The 25700-nt window shown below is 46.9% G+C and overlaps 41 non-coding genes and 11 pseudogenes across 41 annotated transcripts; all 52 read left to right on the top strand.

The window, feature by feature from the left end:
* The first annotated feature begins 714 nt into the window (after positions 1-714).
* Positions 715-833, top strand: LOC148796118 (5S ribosomal RNA). The gene has a single exon (XR_016073905.1). It is a non-coding gene; the product is annotated as a 5S ribosomal RNA (ribosomal RNA).
* Positions 834-1189: 356 nt separating this feature from the next.
* LOC148796117 (5S ribosomal RNA) lies at positions 1190-1308 on the top strand. The gene has a single exon (XR_016073607.1). It is a non-coding gene; the product is annotated as a 5S ribosomal RNA (ribosomal RNA).
* Positions 1309-1662: 354 nt separating this feature from the next.
* LOC148796116 (5S ribosomal RNA) lies at positions 1663-1781 on the top strand. The gene has a single exon (XR_016072567.1). It is a non-coding gene; the product is annotated as a 5S ribosomal RNA (ribosomal RNA).
* A 354-nt stretch (positions 1782-2135) lies between these two features.
* On the top strand, positions 2136-2254 carry LOC148796115 (5S ribosomal RNA; annotated as a pseudogene).
* Positions 2255-2609: 355 nt separating this feature from the next.
* On the top strand, positions 2610-2728 carry LOC148796114 (5S ribosomal RNA). Its single transcript, XR_016073904.1, has one exon. It is a non-coding gene; the product is annotated as a 5S ribosomal RNA (ribosomal RNA).
* Positions 2729-3083: 355 nt separating this feature from the next.
* Positions 3084-3202, top strand: LOC148796113 (5S ribosomal RNA). Its single transcript, XR_016072438.1, has one exon. It is a non-coding gene; the product is annotated as a 5S ribosomal RNA (ribosomal RNA).
* A 354-nt stretch (positions 3203-3556) lies between these two features.
* LOC148796112 (5S ribosomal RNA) lies at positions 3557-3675 on the top strand. Its single transcript, XR_016075405.1, has one exon. It is a non-coding gene; the product is annotated as a 5S ribosomal RNA (ribosomal RNA).
* Positions 3676-4031: 356 nt separating this feature from the next.
* LOC148796111 (5S ribosomal RNA) lies at positions 4032-4150 on the top strand. The gene has a single exon (XR_016072673.1). It is a non-coding gene; the product is annotated as a 5S ribosomal RNA (ribosomal RNA).
* A 353-nt stretch (positions 4151-4503) lies between these two features.
* Positions 4504-4622, top strand: LOC148796110 (5S ribosomal RNA; annotated as a pseudogene).
* A 355-nt stretch (positions 4623-4977) lies between these two features.
* Positions 4978-5096, top strand: LOC148796109 (5S ribosomal RNA). Its single transcript, XR_016070136.1, has one exon. It is a non-coding gene; the product is annotated as a 5S ribosomal RNA (ribosomal RNA).
* A 355-nt stretch (positions 5097-5451) lies between these two features.
* LOC148796108 (5S ribosomal RNA) lies at positions 5452-5570 on the top strand. Its single transcript, XR_016075568.1, has one exon. It is a non-coding gene; the product is annotated as a 5S ribosomal RNA (ribosomal RNA).
* Positions 5571-5924: 354 nt separating this feature from the next.
* LOC148796107 (5S ribosomal RNA) lies at positions 5925-6043 on the top strand. Its single transcript, XR_016072672.1, has one exon. It is a non-coding gene; the product is annotated as a 5S ribosomal RNA (ribosomal RNA).
* Positions 6044-6396: 353 nt separating this feature from the next.
* On the top strand, positions 6397-6515 carry LOC148796106 (5S ribosomal RNA; annotated as a pseudogene).
* Positions 6516-6870: 355 nt separating this feature from the next.
* Positions 6871-6989, top strand: LOC148796105 (5S ribosomal RNA). The gene has a single exon (XR_016075819.1). It is a non-coding gene; the product is annotated as a 5S ribosomal RNA (ribosomal RNA).
* A 356-nt stretch (positions 6990-7345) lies between these two features.
* LOC148796104 (5S ribosomal RNA) lies at positions 7346-7464 on the top strand. Its single transcript, XR_016075049.1, has one exon. It is a non-coding gene; the product is annotated as a 5S ribosomal RNA (ribosomal RNA).
* A 354-nt stretch (positions 7465-7818) lies between these two features.
* On the top strand, positions 7819-7937 carry LOC148796103 (5S ribosomal RNA). The gene has a single exon (XR_016072556.1). It is a non-coding gene; the product is annotated as a 5S ribosomal RNA (ribosomal RNA).
* Positions 7938-8291: 354 nt separating this feature from the next.
* Positions 8292-8410, top strand: LOC148796102 (5S ribosomal RNA; annotated as a pseudogene).
* A 355-nt stretch (positions 8411-8765) lies between these two features.
* LOC148796101 (5S ribosomal RNA) lies at positions 8766-8884 on the top strand. Its single transcript, XR_016073903.1, has one exon. It is a non-coding gene; the product is annotated as a 5S ribosomal RNA (ribosomal RNA).
* A 355-nt stretch (positions 8885-9239) lies between these two features.
* On the top strand, positions 9240-9358 carry LOC148796100 (5S ribosomal RNA). The gene has a single exon (XR_016072437.1). It is a non-coding gene; the product is annotated as a 5S ribosomal RNA (ribosomal RNA).
* A 354-nt stretch (positions 9359-9712) lies between these two features.
* LOC148796099 (5S ribosomal RNA) lies at positions 9713-9831 on the top strand. The gene has a single exon (XR_016075404.1). It is a non-coding gene; the product is annotated as a 5S ribosomal RNA (ribosomal RNA).
* Positions 9832-10187: 356 nt separating this feature from the next.
* LOC148796098 (5S ribosomal RNA) lies at positions 10188-10306 on the top strand. The gene has a single exon (XR_016072671.1). It is a non-coding gene; the product is annotated as a 5S ribosomal RNA (ribosomal RNA).
* A 353-nt stretch (positions 10307-10659) lies between these two features.
* On the top strand, positions 10660-10778 carry LOC148796097 (5S ribosomal RNA; annotated as a pseudogene).
* A 355-nt stretch (positions 10779-11133) lies between these two features.
* On the top strand, positions 11134-11252 carry LOC148796096 (5S ribosomal RNA). Its single transcript, XR_016070135.1, has one exon. It is a non-coding gene; the product is annotated as a 5S ribosomal RNA (ribosomal RNA).
* A 355-nt stretch (positions 11253-11607) lies between these two features.
* On the top strand, positions 11608-11726 carry LOC148796095 (5S ribosomal RNA; annotated as a pseudogene).
* Positions 11727-12081: 355 nt separating this feature from the next.
* On the top strand, positions 12082-12200 carry LOC148796094 (5S ribosomal RNA). The gene has a single exon (XR_016072436.1). It is a non-coding gene; the product is annotated as a 5S ribosomal RNA (ribosomal RNA).
* Positions 12201-12554: 354 nt separating this feature from the next.
* On the top strand, positions 12555-12673 carry LOC148796093 (5S ribosomal RNA). Its single transcript, XR_016071999.1, has one exon. It is a non-coding gene; the product is annotated as a 5S ribosomal RNA (ribosomal RNA).
* Positions 12674-13026: 353 nt separating this feature from the next.
* Positions 13027-13145, top strand: LOC148796092 (5S ribosomal RNA; annotated as a pseudogene).
* A 355-nt stretch (positions 13146-13500) lies between these two features.
* Positions 13501-13619, top strand: LOC148796091 (5S ribosomal RNA). The gene has a single exon (XR_016075818.1). It is a non-coding gene; the product is annotated as a 5S ribosomal RNA (ribosomal RNA).
* Positions 13620-13975: 356 nt separating this feature from the next.
* Positions 13976-14094, top strand: LOC148796090 (5S ribosomal RNA). Its single transcript, XR_016075047.1, has one exon. It is a non-coding gene; the product is annotated as a 5S ribosomal RNA (ribosomal RNA).
* A 354-nt stretch (positions 14095-14448) lies between these two features.
* LOC148796089 (5S ribosomal RNA) lies at positions 14449-14567 on the top strand. Its single transcript, XR_016071063.1, has one exon. It is a non-coding gene; the product is annotated as a 5S ribosomal RNA (ribosomal RNA).
* A 354-nt stretch (positions 14568-14921) lies between these two features.
* LOC148796088 (5S ribosomal RNA) lies at positions 14922-15040 on the top strand. The gene has a single exon (XR_016069898.1). It is a non-coding gene; the product is annotated as a 5S ribosomal RNA (ribosomal RNA).
* A 356-nt stretch (positions 15041-15396) lies between these two features.
* On the top strand, positions 15397-15515 carry LOC148796087 (5S ribosomal RNA). The gene has a single exon (XR_016073605.1). It is a non-coding gene; the product is annotated as a 5S ribosomal RNA (ribosomal RNA).
* A 354-nt stretch (positions 15516-15869) lies between these two features.
* On the top strand, positions 15870-15988 carry LOC148796086 (5S ribosomal RNA). The gene has a single exon (XR_016072545.1). It is a non-coding gene; the product is annotated as a 5S ribosomal RNA (ribosomal RNA).
* Positions 15989-16342: 354 nt separating this feature from the next.
* LOC148796085 (5S ribosomal RNA) lies at positions 16343-16461 on the top strand (annotated as a pseudogene).
* A 355-nt stretch (positions 16462-16816) lies between these two features.
* LOC148796084 (5S ribosomal RNA) lies at positions 16817-16935 on the top strand. The gene has a single exon (XR_016073902.1). It is a non-coding gene; the product is annotated as a 5S ribosomal RNA (ribosomal RNA).
* Positions 16936-17290: 355 nt separating this feature from the next.
* Positions 17291-17409, top strand: LOC148796083 (5S ribosomal RNA). Its single transcript, XR_016072435.1, has one exon. It is a non-coding gene; the product is annotated as a 5S ribosomal RNA (ribosomal RNA).
* A 354-nt stretch (positions 17410-17763) lies between these two features.
* Positions 17764-17882, top strand: LOC148796082 (5S ribosomal RNA). Its single transcript, XR_016073901.1, has one exon. It is a non-coding gene; the product is annotated as a 5S ribosomal RNA (ribosomal RNA).
* Positions 17883-18237: 355 nt separating this feature from the next.
* LOC148796081 (5S ribosomal RNA) lies at positions 18238-18356 on the top strand. Its single transcript, XR_016075817.1, has one exon. It is a non-coding gene; the product is annotated as a 5S ribosomal RNA (ribosomal RNA).
* Positions 18357-18712: 356 nt separating this feature from the next.
* Positions 18713-18831, top strand: LOC148796080 (5S ribosomal RNA). The gene has a single exon (XR_016071150.1). It is a non-coding gene; the product is annotated as a 5S ribosomal RNA (ribosomal RNA).
* A 718-nt stretch (positions 18832-19549) lies between these two features.
* LOC148796079 (5S ribosomal RNA) lies at positions 19550-19668 on the top strand. Its single transcript, XR_016073900.1, has one exon. It is a non-coding gene; the product is annotated as a 5S ribosomal RNA (ribosomal RNA).
* A 356-nt stretch (positions 19669-20024) lies between these two features.
* On the top strand, positions 20025-20143 carry LOC148796078 (5S ribosomal RNA). Its single transcript, XR_016073604.1, has one exon. It is a non-coding gene; the product is annotated as a 5S ribosomal RNA (ribosomal RNA).
* A 354-nt stretch (positions 20144-20497) lies between these two features.
* Positions 20498-20616, top strand: LOC148796077 (5S ribosomal RNA). The gene has a single exon (XR_016072534.1). It is a non-coding gene; the product is annotated as a 5S ribosomal RNA (ribosomal RNA).
* Positions 20617-20970: 354 nt separating this feature from the next.
* Positions 20971-21089, top strand: LOC148796076 (5S ribosomal RNA; annotated as a pseudogene).
* A 355-nt stretch (positions 21090-21444) lies between these two features.
* LOC148796075 (5S ribosomal RNA) lies at positions 21445-21563 on the top strand. The gene has a single exon (XR_016073899.1). It is a non-coding gene; the product is annotated as a 5S ribosomal RNA (ribosomal RNA).
* Positions 21564-21918: 355 nt separating this feature from the next.
* Positions 21919-22037, top strand: LOC148796074 (5S ribosomal RNA). The gene has a single exon (XR_016072434.1). It is a non-coding gene; the product is annotated as a 5S ribosomal RNA (ribosomal RNA).
* A 354-nt stretch (positions 22038-22391) lies between these two features.
* Positions 22392-22510, top strand: LOC148796073 (5S ribosomal RNA). The gene has a single exon (XR_016073898.1). It is a non-coding gene; the product is annotated as a 5S ribosomal RNA (ribosomal RNA).
* Positions 22511-22866: 356 nt separating this feature from the next.
* Positions 22867-22985, top strand: LOC148796072 (5S ribosomal RNA). The gene has a single exon (XR_016072670.1). It is a non-coding gene; the product is annotated as a 5S ribosomal RNA (ribosomal RNA).
* A 353-nt stretch (positions 22986-23338) lies between these two features.
* On the top strand, positions 23339-23457 carry LOC148796071 (5S ribosomal RNA; annotated as a pseudogene).
* Positions 23458-23812: 355 nt separating this feature from the next.
* LOC148796070 (5S ribosomal RNA) lies at positions 23813-23931 on the top strand. Its single transcript, XR_016070134.1, has one exon. It is a non-coding gene; the product is annotated as a 5S ribosomal RNA (ribosomal RNA).
* A 355-nt stretch (positions 23932-24286) lies between these two features.
* On the top strand, positions 24287-24405 carry LOC148796069 (5S ribosomal RNA; annotated as a pseudogene).
* A 355-nt stretch (positions 24406-24760) lies between these two features.
* On the top strand, positions 24761-24879 carry LOC148796068 (5S ribosomal RNA). Its single transcript, XR_016072433.1, has one exon. It is a non-coding gene; the product is annotated as a 5S ribosomal RNA (ribosomal RNA).
* A 354-nt stretch (positions 24880-25233) lies between these two features.
* On the top strand, positions 25234-25352 carry LOC148796067 (5S ribosomal RNA). Its single transcript, XR_016073897.1, has one exon. It is a non-coding gene; the product is annotated as a 5S ribosomal RNA (ribosomal RNA).
* Positions 25353-25700: the final 348 nt, after the last annotated feature.

The raw sequence follows: 25700 nt of genomic DNA, 5'->3' as shown, positions 1-25700 counted from the left end.
TTATTAATATTTTATTTTGATTTGTATTTGCAAATTCCATTTGTTGTTTCTGGGAGACAACTGGAAACAATGCGTCGGATACTCGGACCATTTGCGGCACGATCGTCATTACTGAATGGCGACGATGCAAGAACCGGGCTTTCGGCATTCGTCATGCATTGTGGGCCCCGCGATAGTATTGCATCTATCCGGGGGTGCGGCAGATCTGAAATACAAACACTCTGCTCACGTAGGAGCTTGTGCACGGTTACCAAGGGAGGAAGGCTGCATACACAGTTTTTTCAAATCTAAAACAATTAATGGAGGGGAGCAAGATAGTGCATAAAGATCTAAGCGAGCATGATTTAAACGGGTGCGATCATACCAGCACTAATGCACCGGATCCCATCAGAACTCCGAAGTTAAGCGTGCTTGGGCGAGACAAACTCAAACAACGCGCCGGATACTCGGACCATTTGCGGCACGATCGTCATTACTGAATGGCAACGATGCAAGAACCGGGCTTTCGGCATTCGTCATGCATTGTGGGCCCCGCGATAGTATTGCATCTATCCGGGGGTGCGGCAGATCTGAAATGCAAACACTCTACTCACGTAGGAGCTTGTGCACGGTTACCAAGGGAGGAATGCTGCAAACACAGTTTTTTCAAATCTAAAACAATTAATGGAGGGGAGCAAGATAGTGCATAAAGATCTAAGCGAGCATGAATTAAACGGGTGCGATCATACCAGCACTAATGCACCGGATCCCATCAGAACTCCGAAGTTAAGTGTGCATGGGCGGGAGTAGTCCTAGGATGGGTGACCTCCTGGGAAGTCCTCGTGTTGCACCCCAATTTTATTAATATTTTATTTCGATATCGTATTTGCAAATTCCATTTGTCGTTTCGGCGAGACAAACGCAAACAACGCGCCGGATACTCGGACCATTTGCGGCACGATTGTCATTACTGAATGGGAACCGTGAAAAAACCGGGCTTTTGGCATTCGTCGTGCATTGTGGGCCCCGCGATAGTATTGCATCTATCCGGGGGTGCGGCAGATCTAAAAAGCAAACACTCTGCTCACGTAAGAGCTTGTGCACGGTTACCAAGGGAGGAAGGCTGCATACACAGTTTTTTTCAAGTCTAAAACAATTAATGGAGGGGAGCAAGATAGTGCATAAAGATCTAAGCGAGCATGAATTAAACGGGTGTGATCATACCAGCACTAATGCACCGGATCCCATCAGAACTCCGAAGTTAAGCGTGTCTGGGCGAGAGTAGTATTAGGATGGGTGACCTCCTGGGAAGTCCTCGTGTTGCACCCCAATTTTATTAATATTTTATTTTGATTTGTATTTGCAAATTCCATTTGTTGTTTCTGGGAGACAACTGGAAACAATGCGTCGGATACTCGGACCATTTGCGGCACGATCGTCATTACTGAATGGCAACGATGCAAGAACCAGGCTTTCGGCATTCGTCATGCATTGTGGGCCCCGCGATAGTATTGCATCTATCCGGGGGTGCGGCAGATCTAAAAAGCAAACACTCTGCTCACGTAAGAGCTTGTGCACGGTTACCAAGGGAGGAAGGCTGCATACACAGTTTTTTCAAGTCTAAAACAATTAATGGAGGGGAGCAAGATAGTGCATAAAGATCTAAGCGAGCATGAATTAAACGGGTGCGATCATACCAGCACTAATGCACCGGATCCCATCAGAACTCCGAAGTTAAGCGTGCTTGGGCGAGAGTAGTACTAGGATGGGTGACCTCCTGGGAAGTCCTCGTGTTGCACCCCAATTTTATTAATATTTTATTTTGATTTGTATTTGCAAATTCCATTTGTTGTTTCTGGGAGACAACTGGAAACAATGCGTCGGATACTCGGACCATTTGCGGCACGATCGTCATTACTGAATGGCAACGATGCAAGAACCGGGCTTTCGGCATTCGTCATGCATTGTGGGCCCCGCGATAGTATTGCATCTATCCGGGGGTGCGGCAGATCTGAAATACAAACACTCTGCTCACGTAGGAGCTTGTGCACGGTTACCAAGGGAGGAAGGCTGCATACACAGTTTTTTCAAATCTAAAACAATTAATGGAGGGGAGCAAGATAGTGCATAAAGATCTAAGCGAGCATGAATTAAACGGGTGCTATCATACCAGCACTAATGCACCGGATCTCATCAGAACTCCGAAGTTAAGTGTGCTTGGGCGAGAGTAGTATTAGGATGGGTGACCTCCTGGGAAGTCCTTGTGTTTCACCCCAATTTTATTAATATTTTATTTCGATATCGTATTTGCAAATTCCATTTGTCGTGTCGGCGAGACAAACTCAAACAACGCGCCGGATACTCGGACCATTTGCGGCACGATCGTCATTACTGAATGGGAACCGTGCAAAAACCGGGCTTTTGGCATTCGTCGTGCATTGTGGGCCCCGCGATAGTATTGCATCTATCCGGGGGTGCGGCAGATCTGAAAAGCAAACACTCTGCTCACATAGGAGCTTGTGCACGGTTACCAAGGGAGGAAGGCTGCATACACAGTTTTTTCAAGTCTAAAACAATTAATGGAGGGGAGCAAGATAGTGCATAAAGATCTAAGCGAGCATGAATTAAACGGGTGCGATCATACCAGCACTAATGCACCGGATCCCATCAGAACTCCGAAGTTAAGTGTGCATGGGCGGGAGTAGTCCTAGGATGGGTGACCTCCTGGGAAGTCCTCGTGTTGCACCCCAGTTTTATTAATATTTTATTTCGATATCGTATTTGCAAATTCCATTTGTCGTTTCGGCGAGACAAACGCAAACAACGCGCCGGATACTCGGACCATTTGCGGCACAATCGTCATTACTGAATGAGAACCGTGCAAAAACCGGGCTTTTGGCATTCGTCGTGCATTGTGGGCCCCGCGATAGTATTGCATCTATCCGGGGGTGCGACAGATCTGAAAAGCAAACACTCTGCTCACGTAGGAGCTTGTGCACGGTTACCAAGGGAGGAAGGCTGCATACACAGTTTTTTCAAGTCTAAAACAATTAATGGAGGGGAGCAAGATAGTGCACAAAGATCTAAGCGAGCATGAATTAAACGGGTGCGATCATACCAGCACTAATGCACCGGATCTCATCAGAACTCCGAAGTTAAGCGTGCTTGGGCGAGAGTAGTACTAGGAAGGGTGACCTCCTGGGAAGTCCTCGTGTTGCACCCCAACTTTATTAATATTTTATTTTGATTTGTATTTGCAAATTCCATATGTTGTTTCTGGGAGACAACTGGAAACAATGCGTCGGATACTCGGACCATTTGCGGCACGATCGTCATTACTGAATGGCAACGATGCAAGAACCGGGCTTTCGGCATTCGTCATGCATTGTGGGCCCCGCGATAGTATTGCATCTATCCGGGGGTGCGGCAGATCTGAAATGCAAACACTCTGCTCACGTAGGAGCTTGTGCACGGTTACCAAGGGAGGAATGCTGCATACACAGTTTTTTCAAATCTAAAACAATTAATGGAGGGGAGCAAGATAGTGCATAAAGATCTAAGCGAGCATGAATTAAACGGGTGCGATCATACCAGCACTAATGCACCGGATCCCATCAGAACTCCGAAGTTAAGTGTGCATGGGCGGGAGTAGTCCTAGGATGGGTGACCTCCAGGGAAGTCCTCGTGTTGCACCCCAATTTTATTAATATTTTATTTCGATATCGTATTTGCAAATTCCATTTGTCGTTTCGGCGAGACAAACGCAAACAACGCGCCGGATACTCGGACCATTTGCGGCACGATTGTCATTACTGAATGGGAACCGTGAAAAAACCGGGCTTTTGGCATTCGTCGTGCATTGTGGGCCCCGCGATAGTATTGCATCTATCCGGGGGTGCGGCAGATCTAAAAAGCAAACACTCTGCTCACGTAAGAGCTTGTGCACGGTTACCAAGGGAGGAAGGCTGCATACACAGTTTTTTTCAAGTCTAAAACAATTAATGGAGGGGAGCAAGATAGTGCATAAAGATCTAAGCGAGCATGAACTAAACGGGTGTGATCATACCTGCACTAATGCACCGGATCCCATCAGAACTCTGAAGTTAAGCGTGCTTGGGCGAGAGTAGTACTAGGATGGGTGACCTCCTGGGAAGTCCTCGTGTTGCACCCCAATTTTATTAATATTTTATTTTGATTTGTATTTGCAAATTCCATTTGTTGTTTCTGGGAGATACTGGAAACAATGCGTCGGATACTCGGACCATTTGCGGCACGATCGTCATTACTGAATGGCCACGATGCAAGAACCGGGCTTTCGGCATTCGTCATGCATTGTGGGCCCCGCGATAGTATTGCATCTATCCGGAGGTGCGGCAGATCTGAAAAGCAAACACTCCGCTCACGTAGGAGCTTGTGCACGGTTACCAAGGGAAAGAGGCTGCATACACATTTTTTTCAAATCTAAAACAATTAATGGTAGGGAGCAAGATAGGTCATAAAGATCTAAGCGAGCATGAATTAAACGGGTGCTATCATACCAGCACTAATGCACCGGATCTCATCAGAACTCCGAAGTTAAGTGTGCTTGGGCGAGAGTAGTATTAAAATGGGTGACCTCCTGGGAAGTCCTTTTGTGTCACCCCAATTTTATTAATATTTTATTTCGATATCGTATTTGCAAATTGCATTTGTCGTTTCGGCGAGACAAACTCAAACAACGCGCCGGATACTCGGACCATTTGCGGCACGATCGTCATTACTGATTGGGAACCGTGCAAAAACCGGGCTTTTGGCATTCGTCGTGCATTGTGGGCCCCGCGATAGTATTGCATCTATCCGGGGGTGCGGCAGATCTGAAAAGCAAACACTCTGCTCACGTAGGAGCTTGTGCACGGTTACCAAGGGAGGAAGGCTGCATACACAGTTTTTTCAAGTCTAAAACAATTAATGGAGGGGAGCAAGATAGTGCATAAAGATCTAAGCGAGCATGAATTAAGCGGGTGCGATCATACCAGCACTAATGCAGCGGATCCCATCAGAACTCCGAAGTTAAGTGTGCATGGGCGGGAGTAGTCCTAGGATGGGTGACCTCCCGGGAAGTCCTCGTGTTGCACCCCAATTTTATTAATATTTTATTTCGATATCGTATTTGCAAATTCCATTTGTCGTGTCGGCGAGACAAACTCAAACAACGCGCCGGATACTCGGACCATTTGCGGCACGATCGTCATTACTGAATGGGAACCGTGCAAAAACCGGGCTTTTGGCATTCGTCGTGCATTGTGGGCCCCGCGATAGTATTGCATCTATCCGGGGGTGCGGCAGATCTGAAAAGCAAACACTCTGCTCACATAGGAGCTTGTGCACGGTTACCAAGGGAGGAAGGCTGCATACACAGTTTTTTCAAGTCTAAAACAATTAATGGAGGGGAGCAAGATAGTGCATAAAGATCTAAGCGAGCATGAATTAAACGGGTGTGATCATACCTGCACTAATGCACCGGATCCCATCAGAACTCTGAAGTTAAGCGTGCTTGGGCTAGAGTAGTACTAGGATGGGTGACCTCCTGGGAAGTCCTCGTGTTGCACCCCAATTTTATTAATATTTTATTTTGATTTGTATTTGCAAATTCCATTTGTTGTTTCTGGGAGACAACTGGAAACAATGCGTCGGATACTCGGACCATTTGCGGCACGATCGTCATTACTGAATGGCAACGATGCAAGAACCAGGCTTTCGGCATTCGTCATGCATTGTGGGCCCCGCGATAGTATTGCATCTATCCGGGGGTGCGGCAGATCTAAAAAGCAAACACTCTGCTCACGTAAGAGCTTGTGCACGGTTACCAAGGGAGGAAGGCTGCATACACAGTTTTTTCAAGTCTAAAACAATTAATGGAGGGGAGCAAGATAGTGCATAAAGATCTAAGCGAGCATGAATTAAACGGGTGTGATCATACCTGCACTAATGCACCGGATCCCATCAGAACTCTGAAGTTAAGCGTGCTTGGGCGAGAGTAGTACTAGGATGGGTGACCTCCTGGGAAGTCCTCGTGTTGCACCCCAATTTTATTAATATTTTAATTTGATTTGTATTTGCAAATTCCATTTGTTGTTTCTGGGAGATACTGGAAACAATGCGTCCGATACTCGGACCATTTGCGGCACGATCGTCATTACTGAATGGCCACGATGCAAGAACCGGGCTTTCGGCATTCGTCATGCATTGTGGGCCCCGCGATAGTATTGCATCTATCCGGAGGTGCGGCAGATCTGAAAAGCAAACACTCCGCTCACGTAGGAGCTTGTGCACGGTTACCAAGGGAAAGAGGCTGCATACACATTTTTTTCAAATCTAAAACAATTAATGGTAGGGAGCAAGATAGGTCATAAAGATCTAAGCGAGCATGAATTAAACGGGTGCTATCATACCAGCACTAATGCACCGGATCTCATCAGAACTCCGAAGTTAAGTGTGCTTGGGCGAGAGTAGTATTAGGATGGGTGACCTCCTGGGAAGTCCTTGTGTTTCACCCCAATTTTATTAATATTTTATTTCGATATCGTATTTGCAAATTCCATTTGTCGTTTCGGCGAGACAAACTCAAACAACGCGCCGGATACTCGGACCATTTGCGGCACGATCGTCATTACTGAATGGGAACCGTGCAAAAACCGGGCTTTTGGCATTCGTCGTGCATTGTGGGCCCCGCGATAGTATTGCATCTATCCGGGGGTGCGGCAGATCTGAAAAGCAAACACTCTGCTCACGTAGGAGCTTGTGCACGGTTACCAAGGGAGGAAGGCTGCATACACAGTTTTTTCAAGTCTAAAACAATTAATGGAGGGGAGCAAGATAGTGCATAAAGATCTAAGCGAGCATGAATTAAACGGGTGCGATCATACCAGCACTAATGCACCGGGTCCCATCAGAACTCCGAAGTTAAGTGTGCATGGGCGGGAGTAGTCCTAGGATGGGTGACCTCCTGGGAAGTCCTCGTGTTGCACCCCAATTTTATTAATATTTTATTTCGATATCGTATTTGCAAATTCCATTTGTCGTTTCGGCGAGACAAACGCAAACAACGCGCCGGATACTCGGACCATTTGCGGCACGATTGTCATTACTGAATGGGAACCGTGAAAAAACCGGGCTTTTGGCATTCGTCGTGCATTGTGGGCCCCGCGATAGTATTGCATCTATCCGGGGGTGCGGCAGATCTAAAAAGCAAACACTCTGCTCACGTAAGAGCTTGTGCACGGTTACCAAGGGAGGAAGGCTGCATACACAGTTTTTTTCAAGTCTAAAACAATTAATGGAGGGGAGCAAGATAGTGCATAAAGATCTAAGCGAGCATGAATTAAACGGGTTCGATCATACCAGCACTAATTCACCGGATCCCATCAGAACTCCGAAGTTAAGCGTGCTTGGGCGAGAGTAGTACTAGGATGGGTGACCTCCTGGGAATTCCTCGTGTTGCACCCCAATTTTATTAATATTTTATTTTGATTTGTATTTGCAAATTCCATTTGTTGTTTCTGGGAGACAACTGGAAACAATGCGTCGGATACTCGGACCATTTGCGGCACGATCGTCATTACTGAATGGCAACGATGCAAGAACCAGGCTTTCGGCATTCGTCATGCATTGTGGGCCCCGCGATAGTATTGCATCTATCCGGGGGTGCGGCAGATCTAAAAAGCAAACACTCTGCTCACGTAAGAGCTTGTGCACGGTTACCAAGGGAGGAAGGCTGCATACACAGTTTTTTCAAGTCTAAAACAATTAATGGAGGGGAGCAAGATAGTGCATAAAGATCTAAGCGAGCATGAATTAAACGGGTGCGATCATACCAGCACTAATGCACCGGATCCCATCAGAACTCCGAAGTTAAGCGTGCTTGGGCGAGAGTAGTACTAGGATGGGTGACCTCCTGGGAAGTCCTCGTGTTGCACCCCAATTTTATTAATATTTTATTTTGATTTGTATTTGCAAATTCCATTTGTTGTTTCTGGGAGACAACTGGAAACAATGCGTCGGATACTCGGACCATTTGCGGCACGATCGTCATTACTGAATGGCAACGATGCAAGAACCGGGCTTTCGGCATTCGTCATGCATTGTGGGCCCCGCGATAGTATTGCATCTATCCGGGGGTGCGGCAGATCTGAAATACAAACACTCTGCTCACGTAGGAGCTTGTGCACGGTTACCAAGGGAGGAAGGCTGCATACACAGTTTTTTCAAATCTAAAACAATTAATGGAGGGGAGCAAGATAGTGCATAAAGATCTAAGCGAGCATGAATTAAACGGGTGCTATCATACCAGCACTAATGCACCGGATCTCATCAGAACTCCGAAGTTAAGTGTGCTTGGGCGAGAGTAGTATTAGGATGGGTGACCTCCTGGGAAGTCCTTGTGTTTCACCCCAATTTTATTAATATTTTATTTCGATATCGTATTTGCAAATTCCATTTGTCGTGTCGGCGAGACAAACTCAAACAACGCGCCGGATACTCGGACCATTTGCGGCACGATCGTCATTACTGAATGGGAACCGTGCAAAAACCGGGCTTTTGGCATTCGTCGTGCATTGTGGGCCCCGCGATAGTATTGCATCTATCCGGGGGTGCGGCAGATCTGAAAAGCAAACACTCTGCTCACATAGGAGCTTGTGCACGGTTACCAAGGGAGGAAGGCTGCATACACAGTTTTTTCAAGTCTAAAACAATTAATGGAGGGGAGCAAGATAGTGCATAAAGATCTAAGCGAGCATGAATTAAACGGGTGCGATCATACCAGCACTAATGCACCGGATCCCATCAGAACTCCGAAGTTAAGTGTGCATGGGCGGGAGTAGTCCTAGGATGGGTGACCTCCTGGGAAGTCCTCGTGTTGCACCCCAGTTTTATTAATATTTTATTTCGATATCGTATTTGCAAATTCCATTTGTCGTTTCGGCGAGACAAACGCAAACAACGCGCCGGATACTCGGACCATTTGCGGCACAATCGTCATTACTGAATGAGAACCGTGCAAAAACCGGGCTTTTGGCATTCGTCGTGCATTGTGGGCCCCGCGATAGTATTGCATCTATCCGGGGGTGCGACAGATCTGAAAAGCAAACACTCTGCTCACGTAGGAGCTTGTGCACGGTTACCAAGGGAGGAAGGCTGCATACACAGTTTTTTCAAGTCTAAAACAATTAATGGAGGGGAGCAAGATAGTGCACAAAGATCTAAGCGAGCATGAATTAAACGGGTGCGATCATACCAGCACTAATGCACCGGATCTCATCAGAACTCCGAAGTTAAGCGTGCTTGGGCGAGAGTAGTACTAGGAAGGGTGACCTCCTGGGAAGTCCTCGTGTTGCACCCCAACTTTATTAATATTTTATTTTGATTTGTATTTGCAAATTCCATATGTTGTTTCTGGGAGACAACTGGAAACAATGCGTCGGATACTCGGACCATTTGCGGCACGATCGTCATTACTGAATGGCAACGATGCAAGAACCGGGCTTTCGGCATTCGTCATGCATTGTGGGCCCCGCGATAGTATTGCATCTATCCGGGGGTGCGGCAGATCTGAAATGCAAACACTCTGCTCACGTAGGAGCTTGTGCACGGTTACCAAGGGAGGAATGCTGCATACACAGTTTTTTCAAATCTAAAACAATTAATGGAGGGGAGCAAGATAGTGCATAAAGATCTAAGCGAGCATGAATTAAACGGGTGCGATCATACCAGCACTAATGCACCGGATCCCATCAGAACTCCGAAGTTAAGTGTGCATGGGCGGGAGTAGTCCTAGGATGGGTGACCTCCAGGGAAGTCCTCGTGTTGCACCCCAATTTTATTAATATTTTATTTCGATATCGTATTTGCAAATTCCATTTGTCGTTTCGGCGAGACAAACGCAAACAACGCGCCGGATACTCGGACCATTTGCGGCACGATTGTCATTACTGAATGGGAACCGTGAAAAAACCGGGCTTTTGGCATTCGTCGTGCATTGTGGGCCCCGCGATAGTATTGCATCTATCCGGGGGTGCGGCAGATCTAAAAAGCAAACACTCTGCTCACGTAAGAGCTTGTGCACGGTTACCAAGGGAGGAAGGCTGCATACACAGTTTTTTTCAAGTCTAAAACAATTAATGGAGGGGAGCAAGATAGTGCATAAAGATCTAAGCGAGCATGAACTAAACGGGTGTGATCATACCTGCACTAATGCACCGGATCCCATCAGAACTCTGAAGTTAAGCGTGCTTGGGCGAGAGTAGTACTAGGATGGGTGACCTCCTGGGAAGTCCTCGTGTTGCACCCCAATTTTATTAATATTTTATTTTGATTTGTATTTGCAAATTCCATTTGTTGTTTCTGGGAGATACTGGAAACAATGCGTCGGATACTCGGACCATTTGCGGCACGATCGTCATTACTGAATGGCCACGATGCAAGAACCGGGCTTTCGGCATTCGTCATGCATTGTGGGCCCCGCGATAGTATTGCATCTATCCGGAGGTGCGGCAGATCTGAAAAGCAAACACTCCGCTCACGTAGGAGCTTGTGCACGGTTACCAAGGGAAAGAGGCTGCATACACATTTTTTTCAAATCTAAAACAATTAATGGTAGGGAGCAAGATAGGTCATAAAGATCTAAGCGAGCATGAATTAAACGGGTGCTATCATACCAGCACTAATGCACCGGATCTCATCAGAACTCCGAAGTTAAGTGTGCTTGGGCGAGAGTAGTATTAAAATGGGTGACCTCCTGGGAAGTCCTTTTGTGTCACCCCAATTTTATTAATATTTTATTTCGATATCGTATTTGCAAATTCCATTTGTCGTTTCGGCGAGACAAACTCAAACAACGCGCCGGATACTCGGACCATTTGCGGCACGATCGTCATTACTGATTGGGAACCGTGCAAAAACCGGGCTTTTGGCATTCGTCGTGCATTGTGGGCCCCGCGATAGTATTGCATCTATCCGGGGGTGCGGCAGATCTGAAAAGCAAACACTCTGCTCACGTAGGAGCTTGTGCACGGTTACCAAGGGAGGAAGGCTGCATACACAGTTTTTTCAAGTCTAAAACAATTAATGGAGGGGAGCAAGATAGTGCATAAAGATCTAAGCGAGCATGAATTAAGCGGGTGCGATCATACCAGCACTAATGCAGCGGATCCCATCAGAACTCCGAAGTTAAGTGTGCATGGGCGGGAGTAGTCCTAGGATGGGTGACCTCCCGGGAAGTCCTCGTGTTGCACCCCAATTTTATTAATATTTTATTTCGATATCGTATTTGCAAATTCCATTTGTCGTGTCGGCGAGACAAACTCAAACAACGCGCCGGATACTCGGACCATTTGCGGCACGATCGTCATTACTGAATGGGAACCGTGCAAAAACCGGGCTTTTGGCATTCGTCGTGCATTGTGGGCCCCGCGATAGTATTGCATCTATCCGGGGGTGCGGCAGATCTGAAAAGCAAACACTCTGCTCACATAGGAGCTTGTGCACGGTTACCAAGGGAGGAAGGCTGCATACACAGTTTTTTCAAGTCTAAAACAATTAATGGAGGGGAGCAAGATAGTGCATAAAGATCTAAGCGAGCATGAATTAAACGGGTTAGATCATACCAGCACTAATGCACCGGATCCCATCAGAACTCCGAAGTTAAGTGTGCATGGGCGGGAGTAGTCCTAGGATGGGTGACCTCCTGGGAAGTCCTCGTGTTGCACCCCAATTTTATTAATATTTTATTTCGATATCGTATTTGCAAATTCCATTTGTCGTTTCGGCGAGACAAACGCAAACAACGCGCCGGATACTCGGACCATTTGCGGCACAATCGTCATTACTGAATGAGAACCGTGCAAAAACCGGGCTTTTGGCATTCGTCGTGCATTGTGGGCCCCGCGATAGTATTGCATCTATCCGGGGGTGCGACAGATCTGAAAAGCAAACACTCTGCTCACGTAGGAGCTTGTGCACGGTTACCAAGCGAGGAAGGCTGCATACACAGTTTTTTCAAGTCTAAAACAATTAATGGAGGGGAGCAAGATAGTGCACTAAGATCTAAGCGAGCATGAATTAAACGGGTGCGATCATACCAGCACTAATGCACCGGATCTCATCAGAACTCCGAAGTTAAGCGTGCTTGGGCGAGAGTAGTACTAGGAAGGGTGACCTCCTGGGAAGTCCTCGTGTTGCACCCCAACTTTATTAATATTTTATTTTGATTTGTATTTGCAAATTCCATATGTTGTTTCTGGGAGACAACTGGAAACAATGCGTCGGATACTCGGACCATTTGCGGCACGATCGTCATTACTGAATGGCAACGATGCACGAACCGGGCTTTCGGCATTCGTCATGCATTGTGGGCCCCGCGATAGTATTGCATCTATCCGGGGGTGCGGCAGATCTGAAATGCAAACACTCTGCTCACGTAGGAGCTTGTGCACGGTTACCAAGGGAGGAATGCTGCATACACAGTTTTTTCAAGTCTAAAACAATTAATGGAGGGGAGCAAGATAGTGCATAAAGATCTAAGCGAGCATGAACTAAACGGGTGCGATCATACCTGCACTAATGCACCGGATCCCATCAGAACTCTGAAGTTAAGCGTGCTTGGGCGAGAGTAGTACTAGGATGGGTGACCTCCTGGGAAGTCCTCGTGTTGCACCCCAATTTTATTAATATTTTAATTTGATTTGTATTTGCAAATTCCATTTGTTGTTTCTGGGAGATACTGGAAACAATGCGTCCGATACTCGGACCATTTGCGGCACGATCGTCATTACTGAATGGCCACGATGCAAGAACCGGGCTTTCGGCATTCGTCATGCATTGTGGGCCCCGCGATAGTATTGCATCTATCCGGAGGTGCGGCAGATCTGAAAAGCAAACACTCCGCTCACGTAGGAGCTTGTGCACGGTTACCAAGGGAAAGAGGCTGCATACACATTTTTTTCAAATCTAAAACAATTAATGGTAGGGAGCAAGATAGGTCATAAAGATCTAAGCGAGCATGAATTAAACGGGTGCTATCATACCAGCACTAATGCACCGGATCTCATCAGAACTCCGAAGTTAAGTGTGCTTGGGCGAGAGTAGTATTAGGATGGGTGACCTCCTGGGAAGTCCTTGTGTTTCACCCCAATTTTATTAATATTTTATTTCGATATCGTATTTGCAAATTCCATTTGTCGTTTCGGCGAGACAAACTCAAACAACGCGCCGGATACTCGGACCATTTGCGGCACGATCGTCATTACTGAATGGGAACCGTGCAAAAACCGGGCTTTTGGCATTCGTCGTGCATTGTGGGCCCCGCGATAGTATTGCATCTATCCGGGGGTGCGGCAGATCTGAAAAGCAAACACTCTGCTCACGTAGGAGCTTGTGCACGGTTACCAAGGGAGGAAGGCTGCATACACAGTTTTTTCAAGTCTAAAACAATTAATGGAGGGGAGCAAGATAGTGCATAAAGATCTAAGCGAGCATGAATTAAACGGGTGCGATCATACCAGCACTAATGCACCGGGTCCCATCAGAACTCCGAAGTTAAGTGTGCATGGGCGGGAGTAGTCCTAGGATGGGTGACCTCCTGGGAAGTCCTCGTGTTGCACCCCAATTTTATTAATATTTTATTTCGATATCGTATTTGCAAATTCCATTTGTCGTTTCGGCGAGACAAACGCAAACAACGCGCCGGATACTCGGACCATTTGCGGCACGATTGTCATTACTGAATGGGAACCGTGAAAAAACCGGGCTTTTGGCATTCGTCGTGCATTGTGGGCCCCGCGATAGTATTGCATCTATCCGGGGGTGCGGCAGATCTAAAAAGCAAACACTCTGCTCACGTAAGAGCTTGTGCACGGTTACCAAGGGAGGAAGGCTGCATACACAGTTTTTTTCAAGTCTAAAACAATTAATGGAGGGGAGCAAGATAGTGCATAAAGATCTAAGCGAGCATGAATTAAACGGGTTCGATCATACCAGCACTAATTCACCGGATCCCATCAGAACTCCGAAGTTAAGCGTGCTTGGGCGAGAGTAGTACTAGGATGGGTGACCTCCTGGGAATTCCTCGTGTTGCACCCCAATTTTATTAATATTTTATTTTGATTTGTATTTGCAAATTCCATTTGTTGTTTCTGGGAGACAACTGGAAACAATGCGTCGGATACTCGGACCATTTGCGGCACGATCGTCATTACTGAATGGCGACGATGCAAGAACCGGGCTTTCGGCATTCGTCATGCATTGTGGGCCCCGCGATAGTATTGCATCTATCCGGGGGTGCGGCAGATCTGAAATACAAACACTCTGCTCACGTAGGAGCTTGTGCACGGTTACCAAGGGAGGAAGGCTGCATACACAGTTTTTTCAAATCTAAAACAATTAATGGAGGGGAGCAAGATAGTGCATAAAGATCTAAGCGAGCATGATTTAAACGGGTGCGATCATACCAGCACTAATGCACCGGATCCCATCAGAACTCCGAAGTTAAGCGTGCTTGGGCGAGAGTAGTACTAGGATGGGTGACCTCCTGGGAAGTCCTTGTGTTGCACCCCAATTTTATTAATATTTTATTTTGATTTGTATTTGCAAATTCCATTTGTTGTTTCTGGGAGACAACTGGAAACAATGCGTCGGATACTCGGACCATTTGCGGCACGATCGTCATTACTGAATGGCAACGATGCAAGAACCGGGCTTTCGGCATTCGTCATGCATTGTGGGCCCCGCGATAGTATTGCATCTATCCGGGGGTGCGGCAGATCTGAAATGCAAACACTCTACTCACGTAGGAGCTTGTGCACGGTTACCAAGGGAGGAATGCTGCATACACAGTTTTTTCAAATCTAAAACAATTAATGGAGGGGAGCAAGATAGTGCATAAAGATCTAAGCGAGCATGAATTAAACGGGTGCGATCATACCAGCACTAATGCACCGGATCCCATCAGAACTCCGATGTTAAGTGTGCATGGGCGGGAGTAGTCCTAGGATGGGTGACCTCCAGGGAAGTCCTCGTGTTGCACCCCAATTTTATTAATATTTTATTTCGATATCGTATTTGCAAAATCCATTTGTCGTTTCGGTGAGACAAACGCAAACAACGCGCCGGATACTCGGACCATTTGCGGCACGATTGTCATTACTGAATGGGAACCGTGAAAAAACCGGGCTTTTGGCATTCGTCGTGCATTGTGGGCCCCGCGATAGTATTGCATCTATCCGGGGGTGCGGCAGATCTAAAAAGCAAACACTCTGCTCACGTAAGAGCTTGTGCACGGTTACCAAGGGAGGAAGGCTGCATACACAGTTTTTTTCAAGTCTAAAACAATTAATGGAGGGGAGCAAGATAGTGCATAAAGATCTAAGCGAGCATGAATTAAACGGGTGTGATCATACCAGCACTAATGCACCGGATCCCATCAGAACTCCGAAGTTAAGCGTGTCTGGGCGAGAGTAGTATTAGGATGGGTGACCTCCTGGGAAGTCCTCGTGTTGCACCCCAATTTTATTAATATTTTATTTTGATTTGTATTTGCAAATTCCATTTGTTGTTTCTGGGAGACAACTGGAAACAATGCGTCGGATACTCGGACCATTTGCGGCACGATCGTCATTACTGAATGGCAACGATGCAAGAACCAGGCTTTCGGCATTCGTCATGCATTGTGGGCCCCGCGATAGTATTGCATCTATCCGGGGGTGCGGCAGATCTAAAAAGCAAACACTCTGCTCACGTAAGAGCTTGTGCACGGTTACCAAGGGAGGAAGGCTGCATACACAGTTTTTTCAAGTCTAAAACAATTAATGGAGGGGAGCAAGATAGTGCATAAAGATCTAAGCGAGCATGAATTAAACGGGTGCGATCATACCAGCACTAATGCACCGGATCCCATCAGAACTCCGAAGTTAAGCGTGCTTGGGCGAGAGTAGTACTAGGATGGGTGACCTCCTGGGAAGTCCTCGTGTTGCACCCCAATTTTATTAATATTTTATTTTGATTTGTATTTGCAAATTCCATTTGTTGTTTCTGGGAGACAACTGGAAACAATGCGTCGGATACTCGGACCATTTGCGGCACGATCGTCATTACTGAATGGCAACGATGCAAGAACCGGGCTTTCGGCATTCGTCATGCATTGTGGGCCCCGCGATAGTATTGCATCTATCCGGGGGTGCGGCAGATCTGAAATACAAACACTCTGCTCACGTAGGAGCTTGTGCACGGTTACCAAGGGAGGAAGGCTGCATACACAGTTTTTTCAAATCTAAAACAATTAATGGAGGGGAGCAAGATAGTGCATAAAGATCTAAGCGAGCATGAATTAAACGGGTGCTATCATACCAGCACTAATGCCCCGGATCTCATCAGAACTCCGAAGTTAAGTGTGCTTGGGCGAGAGTAGTATTAGGATGGGTGACCTCCTGGGAAGTCCTTGTGTTTCACCCCAATTTTATTAATATTTTATTTCGATATCGTATTTGCAAATTCCATTTGTCGTGTCGGCGAGACAAACTCAAACAACGCGCCGGATACTCGGACCATTTGCGGCACGATCGTCATTACTGAATGGGAACCGTGCAAAAACCGGGCTTTTGGCATTCGTCGTGCATTGTGGGCCCCGCGATAGTATTGCATCTATCCGGGGGTGCGGCAGACCTGAAAAGCAAACACTCTGCTCACATAGGAGCTTGTGCACGGTTACCAAGGGAGGAAGGCTGCATACACAGTTTTTTCAAGTCTAAAACAATTAATGGAGGGGAGCAAGATAGTGCATAAAGATCTAAGCGAGCATGAATTAAACGGGTGCGATCATACCAGCACTAATGCACCGGATCCCATCAGAACTCCGAAGTTAAGTGTGCATGGGCGGGAGTAGTCCTAGGATGGGTGACCTCCTGGGAAGTCCTCGTGTTGCACCCCAGTTTTATTAATATTTTATTTCGATATCGTATTTGCAAATTCCATTTGTCGTTTCGGCGAGACAAACGCAAACAACGCGCCGGATACTCGGACCATTTGCGGCACAATCGTCATTACTGAATGAGAACCGTGCAAAAACCGGGCTTTTGGCATTCGTCGTGCATTGTGGGCCCCGCGATAGTATTGCATCTATCCGGGGGTGCGACAGATCTGAAAAGCAAACACTCTGCTCACGTAGGAGCTTGTGCACGGTTACCAAGGGAGGAAGGCTGCATACACAGTTTTTTCAAGTCTAAAACAATTAATGGAGGGGAGCAAGATAGTGCACAAAGATCTAAGCGAGCATGAATTAAACGGGTGCGATCATACCAGCACTAATGCACCGGATCTCATCAGAACTCCGAAGTTAAGCGTGCTTGGGCGAGAGTAGTACTAGGAAGGGTGACCTCCTGGGAAGTCCTCGTGTTGCACCCCAACTTTATTAATATTTTATTTTGATTTGTATTTGCAAATTCCATATGTTGTTTCTGGGAGACAACTGGAAACAATGCGTCGGATACTCGGACCATTTGCGGCACGATCGTCATTACTGAATGGCAACGATGCAAGAACCGGGCTTTCGGCATTCGTCATGCATTGTGGGCCCCGCGATAGTATTGCATCTATCCGGGGGTGCGGCAGATCTGAAATGCAAACACTCTGCTCACGTAGGAGCTTGTGCACGGTTACCAAGGGAGGAATGCTGCATACACAGTTTTTTCAAATCTAAAACAATTAATGGATGGGAGCAAGATAGTGCATAAAGATCTAAGCGAGCATGAATTAAACGGGTGCGATCATACCAGCACTAATGCACCGGATCCCATCAGAACTCCGAAGTTAAGTGTGCATGGGCGGGAGTAGTCCTAGGATGGGTGACCTCCTGGGAAGTCCTCGTGTTGCACCCCAATTTTATTAATATTTTATTTCGATATCGTATTTGCAAATTCCATTTGTCGTTTCGGCGAGACAAACGCAAACAACGCGCCGGATACTCGGACCATTTGCGGCACGATCGTCATTACTGAATGGGAACCGTGCAAAAACCGGGCTTTTGGCATTCGTCGTGCATTGTGGGCCCCGCGATAGTATTGCATCTATCCGGGGGTGCGGCAGATCTGAAAAACAAACACTCTGCTCACGTAGGAGCTTGTGCACGGTTACCAAGGGAGGAAGGCTGCATACACAGTTTTTTCAAGTCTAAAACAATTAATGGAGGGGAGCAAGATAGTGCATAAAGATCTAAGCGAGCATGAATTAAACGGGTGCGATCATACCAGCACTAATGCACCGGGTCCCATCAGAACTCCGAAGTTAAGTGTGCATGGGCGGGAGTAGTCCTAGGATGGGTGACCTCCTGGGAAGTCCTCGTGTTGCACCCCAATTTTATTAATATTTTATTTCGATATCGTATTTGCAAATTCCATTTGTCGTTTCGGCGAGACAAACGCAAACAACGCGCCGGATACTCGGACCATTTGCGGCACGATTGTCATTACTGAATGGGAACCGTGAAAAAACCGGGCTTTTGGCATTCGTCGTGCATTGTGGGCCCCGCGATAGTATTGCATCTATCCGGGGGTGCGGCAGATCTAAAAAGCAAACACTCTGCTCACGTAAGAGCTTGTGCACGGTTACCAAGGGAGGAAGGCTGCATACACAGTTTTTTTCAAGTCTAAAACAATTAATGGAGGGGAGCAAGATAGTGCATAAAGATCTAAGCGAGCATGAATTAAACGGGTGCGATCATACCAGCACTAATGCACCGGATCCCATCAGAACTCCGAAGTTAAGCGTGCTTGGGCGAGAGTAGTACTAGGATGGGTGACCTCCTGGGAATTCCTCGTGTTGCACCCCAATTTTATTAATATTTTATTTTGATTTGTATTTGCAAATTCCATTTGTTGTTTCTGGGAGACAACTGGAAACAATGCGTCGGATACTCGGACCATTTGCGGCACGATCGTCATTACTGAATGGCGACGATGCAAGAACCGGGCTTTCGGCATTCGTCATGCATTGTGGGCCCCGCGATAGTATTGCATCTATCCGGGGGTGCGGCAGATCTGAAATACAAACACTCTGCTCACGTAGGAGCTTGTGCACGGTTACCAAGGGAGGAAGGCTGCATACACAGTTTTTTCAAATCTAAAACAATTAATGGAGGGGAGCAAGATAGTGCATAAAGATCTAAGCGAGCATGATTTAAACGGGTGCGATCATACCAGCACTAATGCACCGGATCCCATCAGAACTCCGAAGTTAAGCGTGCTTGGGCGAGACAAACTCAAACAACGCGCCGGATACTCGGACCATTTGCGGCACGATCGTCATTACTGAATGGCAACGATGCAAGAACCGGGCTTTCGGCATTCGTCATGCATTGTGGGCCCCGCGATAGTATTGCATCTATCCGGGGGTGCGGCAGATCTGAAATGCAAACACTCTACTCACGTAGGAGCTTGTGCACGGTTACCAAGGGAGGAATGCTGCAAACACAGTTTTTTCAAATCTAAAACAATTAATGGAGGGGAGCAAGATAGTGCATAAAGATCTAAGCGAGCATGAATTAAACGGGTGCGATCATACCAGCACTAATGCACCGGATCCCATCAGAACTCCGAAGTTAAGTGTGCATGGGCGGGAGTAGTCCTAGGATGGGTGACCTCCTGGGAAGTCCTCGTGTTGCACCCCAATTTTATTAATATTTTATTTCGATATCGTATTTGCAAATTCCATTTGTCGTTTCGGCGAGACAAACGCAAACAACGCGCCGGATACTCGGACCATTTGCGGCACGATTGTCATTACTGAATGGGAACCGTGAAAAAACCGGGCTTTTGGCATTCGTCGTGCATTGTGGGCCCCGCGATAGTATTGCATCTATCCGGGGGTGCGGCAGATCTAAAAAGCAAACACTCTGCTCACGTAAGAGCTTGTGCACGGTTACCAAGGGAGGAAGGCTGCATACACAGTTTTTTTCAAGTCTAAAACAATTAATGGAGGGGAGCAAGATAGTGCATAAAGATCTAAGCGAGCATGAATTAAACGGGTGTGATCATACCAGCACTAATGCACCGGATCCCATCAGAACTCCGAAGTTAAGCGTGTCTGGGCGAGAGTAGTATTAGGATGGGTGACCTCCTGGGAAGTCCTCGTGTTGCACCCCAATTTTATTAATATTTTATTTTGATTTGTATTTGCAAATTCCATTTGTTGTTTCTGGGAGACAACTGGAAACAATGCGTCGGATACTCGGACCATTTGCGGCACGATCGTCATTACTGAATGGCAACGATGCAAGAACCAGGCTTTCGGCATTCGTCATGCATTGTGGGCCCCGCGATAGTATTGCATCTATCCGGGGGTGCGGCAGATCTAAAAAGCAAACACTCTGCTCACGTAAGAGCTTGTGCACGGTTACCAAGGGAGGAAGGCTGCATACACAGTTTTTTCAAGTCTAAAACAATTAATGGAGGGGAGCAAGATAGTGCATAAAGATCTAAGCGAGCATGAATTAAACGGGTGCGATCATACCAGCACTAATGCACCGGATCCCATCAGAACTCCGAAGTTAAGCGTGCTTGGGCGAGAGTAGTACTAGGATGGGTGACCTCCTGGGAAGTCCTCGTGTTGCACCCCAATTTTATTAATATTTTATTTTGATTTGTATTTGCAAATTCCATTTGTTGTTTCTGGGAGACAACTGGAAACAATGCGTCGGATACTCGGACCATTTGCGGCACGATCGTCATTACTGAATGGCAACGATGCAAGAACCGGGCTTTCGGCATTCGTCATGCATTGTGGGCCCCGCGATAGTATTGCATCTATCCGGGGGTGCGGCAGATCTGAAATACAAACACTCTGCTCACGTAGGAGCTTGTGCACGGTTACCAAGGGAGGAAGGCTGCATACACAGTTTTTTCAAATCTAAAACAATTAATGGAGGGGAGCAAGATAGTGCATAAAGATCTAAGCGAGCATGAATTAAACGGGTGCTATCATACCAGCACTAATGCACCGGATCTCATCAGAACTCCGAAGTTAAGTGTGCTTGGGCGAGAGTAGTATTAGGATGGGTGACCTCCTGGGAAGTCCTTGTGTTTCACCCCAATTTTATTAATATTTTATTTCGATATCGTATTTGCAAATTCCATTTGTCGTGTCGGCGAGACAAACTCAAACAACGCGCCGGATACTCGGACCATTTGCGGCACGATCGTCATTACTGAATGGGAACCGTGCAAAAACCGGGCTTTTGGCATTCGTCGTGCATTGTGGGCCCCGCGATAGTATTGCATCTATCCGGGGGTGCGGCAGATCTGAAAAGCAAACACTCTGCTCACATAGGAGCTTGTGCACGGTTACCAAGGGAGGAAGGCTGCATACACAGTTTTTTCAAGTCTAAAACAATTAATGGAGGGGAGCAAGATAGTGCATAAAGATCTAAGCGAGCATGAATTAAACGGGTGCGATCATACCAGCACTAATGCACCGGATCCCATCAGAACTCCGAAGTTAAGTGTGCATGGGCGGGAGTAGTCCTAGGATGGGTGACCTCCTGGGAAGTCCTCGTGTTGCACCCCAGTTTTATTAATATTTTATTTCGATATCGTATTTGCAAATTCCATTTGTCGTTTCGGCGAGACAAACGCAAACAACGCGCCGGATACTCGGACCATTTGCGGCACAATCGTCATTACTGAATGAGAACCGTGCAAAAACCGGGCTTTTGGCATTCGTCGTGCATTGTGGGCCCCGCGATAGTATTGCATCTATCCGGGGGTGCGACAGATCTGAAAAGCAAACACTCTGCTCACGTAGGAGCTTGTGCACGGTTACCAAGGGAGGAAGGCTGCATACACAGTTTTTTCAAGTCTAAAACAATTAATGGAGGGGAGCAAGATAGTGCACAAAGATCTAAGCGAGCATGAATTAAACGGGTGCGATCATACCAGCACTAATGCACCGGATCTCATCAGAACTCCGAAGTTAAGCGTGCTTGGGCGAGAGTAGTACTAGGAAGGGTGACCTCCTGGGAAGTCCTCGTGTTGCACCCCAACTTTATTAATATTTTATTTTGATTTGTATTTGCAAATTCCATATGTTGTTTCTGGGAGACAACTGGAAACAATGCGTCGGATACTCGGACCATTTGCGGCACGATCGTCATTACTGAATGGCAACGATGCAAGAACCGGGCTTTCGGCATTCGTCATGCATTGTGGGCCCCGCGATAGTATTGCATCTATCCGGGGGTGCGGCAGATCTGAAATGCAAACACTCTGCTCACGTAGGAGCTTGTGCACGGTTACCAAGGGAGGAATGCTGCATACACAGTTTTTTCAAATCTAAAACAATTAATGGAGGGGAGCAAGATAGTGCATAAAGATCTAAGCGAGCATGAATTAAACGGGTGCGATCATACCAGCACTAATGCACCGGATCCCATCAGAACTCCGAAGTTAAGTGTGCATGGGCGGGAGTAGTCCTAGGATGGGTGACCTCCTGGGAAGTCCTCGTGTTGCACCCCAATTTTATTAATATTTTATTTCGATATCGTATTTGCAAATTCCATTTGTCGTTTCGGCGAGACAAACGCAAACAACGCGCCGGATACTCGGACCATTTGCGGCACGATTGTCATTACTGAATGGGAACCGTGAAAAAACCGGGCTTTTGGCATTCGTCGTGCATTGTGGGCCCCGCGATAGTATTGCATCTATCCGGGGGTGCGGCAGATCTAAAAAGCAAACACTCTGCTCACGTAAGAGCTTGTGCACGGTTACCAAGGGAGGAAGGCTGCATACACAGTTTTTTTCAAGTCTAAAACAATTAATGGAGGGGAGCAAGATAGTGCATAAAGATCTAAGCGAGCATGAACTAAACGGGTGTGATCATACCTGCACTAATGCACCGGATCCCATCAGAACTCTGAAGTTAAGCGTGCTTGGGCGAGAGTAGTACTAGGATGGGTGACCTCCTGGGAAGTCCTCGTGTTGCACCCCAATTTTATTAATATTTTATTTTGATTTGTATTTGCAAATTCCATTTGTTGTTTCTGGGAGATACTGGAAACAATGCGTCGGATACTCGGACCATTTGCAGCACGATCGTCATTACTGAATGGCCACGATGCAAGAACCGGGCTTTCGGCATTCGTCATGCATTGTGGGCCCCGCGATAGTATTGCATCTATCCGGAGGTGCGGCAGATCTGAAAAGCAAACACTCCGCTCACGTAGGAGCTTGTGCACGGTTACCAAGGGAAAGAGGCTGCATACACATTTTTTTCAAATCTAAAACAATTAATGGTAGGGAGCAAGATAGGTCATAAAGATCTAAGCGAGCATGAATTAAACGGGTGCTATCATACCAGCACTAATGCACCGGATCTCATCAGAACTCCGAAGTTAAGTGTGCTTGGGCGAGAGTAGTATTAAAATGGGTGACCTCCTGGGAAGTCCTTTTGTGTCACCCCAATTTTATTAATATTTTATTTCGATATCGTATTTGCAAATTCCATTTGTCGTTTCGGCGAGACAAACTCAAACAACGCGCCGGATACTCGGACCATTTGCGGCACGATCGTCATTACTGATTGGGAACCGTGCAAAAACCGGGCTTTTGGCATTCGTCGTGCATTGTGGGCCCCGCGATAGTATTGCATCTATCCGGGGGTGCGGCAGATCTGAAAAGCAAACACTCTGCTCACGTAGGAGCTTGTGCACGGTTACCAAGGGAGGAAGGCTGCATACACAGTTTTTTCAAGTCTAAAACAATTAATGGAGGGGAGCAAGATAGTGCATAAAGATCTAAGCGAGCATGAATTAAGCGGGTGCGATCATACCAGCACTAATGCAGCGGATCCCATCAGAACTCCGAAGTTAAGTGTGCATGGGCGGGAGTAGTCCTAGGATGGGTGACCTCCCGGGAAGTCCTCGTGTTGCACCCCAATTTTATTAATATTTTATTTCGATATCGTATTTGCAAATTCCATTTGTCGTGTCGGCGAGACAAACTCAAACAACGCGCCGGATACTCGGACCATTTGCGGCACGATCGTCATTACTGAATGGGAACCGTGCAAAAACCGGGCTTTTGGCATTCGTCGTGCATTGTGGGCCCCGCGATAGTATTGCATCTATCCGGGGGTGCGGCAGATCTGAAAAGCAAACACTCTGCTCACATAGGAGCTTGTGCACGGTTACCAAGGGAGGAAGGCTGCATACACAGTTTTTTCAAGTCTAAAACAATTAATGGAGGGGAGCAAGATAGTGCATAAAGATCTAAGCGAGCATGAATTAAACGGGTTAGATCATACCAGCACTAATGCACCGGATCCCATCAGAACTCCGAAGTTAAGTGTGCATGGGCGGGAGTAGTCCTAGGATGGGTGACCTCCTGGGAAGTCCTCGTGTTGCACCCCAATTTTATTAATATTTTATTTCGATATCGTATTTGCAAATTCCATTTGTCGTTTCGGCGAGACAAACGCAAACAACGCGCCGGATACTCGGACCATTTGCGGCACAATCGTCATTACTGAATGAGAACCGTGCAAAAACCGGGCTTTTGGCATTCGTCGTGCATTGTGGGCCCCGCGATAGTATTGCATCTATCCGGGGGTGCGACAGATCTGAAAAGCAAACACTCTGCTCACGTAGGAGCTTGTGCACGGTTACCAAGGGAGGAAGGCTGCATACACAGTTTTTTCAAGTCTAAAACAATTAATGGAGGGGAGCAAGATAGTGCACTAAGATCTAAGCGAGCATGAATTAAACGGGTGCGATCATACCAGCACTAATGCACCGGATCTCATCAGAACTCCGAAGTTAAGCGTGCTTGGGCGAGAGTAGTACTAGGAAGGGTGACCTCCTGGGAAGTCCTCGTGTTGCACCCCAACTTTATTAATATTTTATTTTGATTTGTATTTGCAAATTCCATATGTTGTTTCTGGGAGACAACTGGAAACAATGCGTCGGATACTCGGACCATTTGCGGCACGATCGTCATTACTGAATGGCAACGATGCAAGAACCGGGCTTTCGGCATTCGTCATGCATTGTGGGCCCCGCGATAGTATTGCATCTATCCGGGGGTGCGGCAGATCTGAAATGCAAACACTCTGCTCACGTAGGAGCTTGTGCACGGTTACCAAGGGAGGAATGCTGCATACACAGTTTTTTCAAATCTAAAACAATTAATGGAGGGGAGCAAGATAGTGCATAAAGATCTAAGCGAGCATGAATTAAACGGGTGCGATCATACCAGCACTAATGCACCGGATCCCATCAGAACTCCGAAGTTAAGTGTGCATGGGCGGGAGTAGTCCTAGGATGGGTGACCTCCTGGGAAGTCCTCGTGTTGCACCCCAATTTTATTAATATTTTATTTCGATATCGTATTTGCAAATTCCATTTGTCGTTTCGGCGAGACAAACGCAAACAACGCGCCGGATACTCGGACCATTTGCGGCACGATTGTCATTACTGAATGGGAACCGTGAAAAAACTGGGCTTTTGGCATTCGTCGTGCATTGTGGGCCCCGCGATAGTATTGCATCTATCCGGGGGTGCGGCAGATCTAAAAAGCAAACACTCTGCTCACGTAAGAGCTTGTGCACGGTTACCAAGGGAGGAAGGCTGCATACACAGTTTTTTTCAAGTCTAAAACAATTAATGGAGGGGAGCAAGATAGTGCATAAAGATCTAAGCGAGCATG

The sequence above is a fragment of the Nelumbo nucifera genome, chromosome 4 (genome assembly GCF_055504915.1).
Source record: "Nelumbo nucifera cultivar China Antique chromosome 4, China Antique-T2T, whole genome shotgun sequence".
In the NCBI taxonomy this organism is placed as follows: Eukaryota; Viridiplantae; Streptophyta; class Magnoliopsida; order Proteales; family Nelumbonaceae; genus Nelumbo; species Nelumbo nucifera.
Note: the sequence above shows the minus strand (reverse complement) of the source record. Positions and strands in the feature narration are given on the sequence as shown.